General features: G+C 56.4%; 1 pseudogene; it reads left to right on the top strand.

Annotated features, from left to right (window-relative positions):
- Positions 1–1,940, top strand: part of LOC114005534 (carcinoembryonic antigen-related cell adhesion molecule 3-like) — a 12,153-nt pseudogene that overhangs the window by 8,395 nt on the left and 1,818 nt on the right.

Raw genomic sequence — 1,940 nt, 5'->3', positions numbered from 1 at the left:
GTTGTCCCTACCCCCACGCGCAGTCCCCCCCGTGCTCCTCTCTAGGAGGTCCAGGGAGGGTGGCCTCGAGAAAACACACCTGGGCTGGGCAGGGCAGGACTGTGCAGCCAGAAGGGCCTCAGCAACCCCGGGTGGTCAGGCAGGGAGCCAGTCAGTGAGCACCTGAACAGGTCCCCAGGGATCTCTGACTCTCCGTCCTCGGTGCGTCCACACCCAGACCCGGCTGCTTATCCCACAGCTGGGAAAGTCTGTGCTCTCCACACACAGCAGGCGGCCCCAGGTGCACCAAGTGCCAGGTCGTCAGCGTCCGGCTGAGACACACACACCTGCCTTGGTCTTTTAAGGACTCAGGGTCGCTGAGAGGTGAGAGCTGCCACCTCTGATTGAAGGCTGCCTGGGGAGGACTCAAAGGAAAAGGTGAAAGTCCGAGCCATTTGCTAACGCTGCGATCACTTTTTCTAGAGATTTCTTCACCGTGATAGTTAATCCACAGACCAGGAAGTGAAAGTCCTCTTCAGATTGAGAAAGGCCTTGGATTGCAGCCTTGCTGGTGGTGAGGTCGGGAACTTGGCGGGGTTTACCATCGTTTCTTATCACACTTTAAATAAAGGAAAAGCCTTCCCTCTACATAGAACCCTAGAGAAGAGGCCTGATCTCTTTAATACATAAAGCTTTAGGAAAATGTCACAATTTTTTGTAATCGCTTTCCGTTCTGTGACATTCTTTGACTTACACGCACCATAACTCTTAAATTCTGAGTCTGTAGGATCGGGGTGACCTCTCTATCACTCATGGTGATGGGAAGGTCACATGAGGTTTCCCACCGGGCCTGGAAGCAGGAGTCACCCGGAAACAGTCACTAATGTCACTACTACTCGACAGCATGGAGCTGACTGGGAAGGGCCTGCTCTCGAAGACTGTCACAGGGTGGGAAAGAAGGAAGTGAGGAAAAGGCACCACGTGAGAGGCAATGAGGCACCGAAAGGAGAGGACAGGGTGGCACAGGCTGCGGCGGAGTGTGTAGGCCCTAGAGCCAGTCCCAGGCTTCCAGCCCAAGGTGAGAGACAGAAAAGGTTGACATGACAAAGCCACAAACCACACACAGACCTCATGACATTTCCTGCTCCAGAACCAGGCCTCTTCCCCCGCTGGGCCCCTGGGGGTTTTCCCTGGAACTGACTTGGGCGTTTTCACCCACTTTCTCTCCTTTCAGCAGAAGAAATTGCCCAAGGCCTACCTATGGGGGCCATCACCGGCATTGTGACAGGGGCGCTGGTCGGGCAGCTCTGGTGGCCACACTGGGGTAACTCTTGCTCTGCACAAGGTGTGGCACTTACCCAGGATTTCCCTCACCCTGATCTGATGCCCCAGAACGACCACAGGCCAGGAGGATAAAGACCCATCCTCGCTTCTGGGCCCCACCCTCCATGGCCGTCCATCACCATCTGCTCTGGTCAACTCCGCCCCTCACCAGCCGCTGGCCCTGGGCTGCTCCTCTAGAGCCTCCTGGACTGTGAATTAGACACGCGCAGGACCCGCCCTGAGTGTCGTCCCAGCTCCTGACACAGCAGACCTCTAGCGCTGCCTGAGGGGATCGTAAGTGATCAGTGTGGGGACCTCCTGTGTTCCGTTTAAATCCACTCACCCGGTGAGGGAGGTTTACAGGTGTGGATCTGAGACGTGGTCCTGGCCACGGTCACACTGTATAGAATGGAAGATCCTGGACAGGCCTGGAGAAGCCTCCAGAATAAGCCACTTCAAGCCACTTCCCCTGAAGTGGGAGTCAGGGAGAGCCTGGGCCTGGCTAGGACACCATGTCCAGGAATGTCCTTTATGCCTCTCACCAAGGTGGGTGGATTGAGAGGACGGGCCGTCGTTACACTTCGTCGTGTTCTGGCAAGGCTTAGGGACCCGACACAGGAGGGACCCCGAGGTTGTGG

This window comes from Tupaia chinensis, unplaced genomic scaffold, assembly GCF_000334495.1.
Source record: "Tupaia chinensis unplaced genomic scaffold, TupChi_1.0 Scaffold000067_1, whole genome shotgun sequence".
Lineage (NCBI taxonomy): Eukaryota > Metazoa > Chordata > Mammalia > Scandentia > Tupaiidae > Tupaia > Tupaia belangeri.
This window is presented reverse-complemented; position numbering and strand designations above follow the sequence as displayed.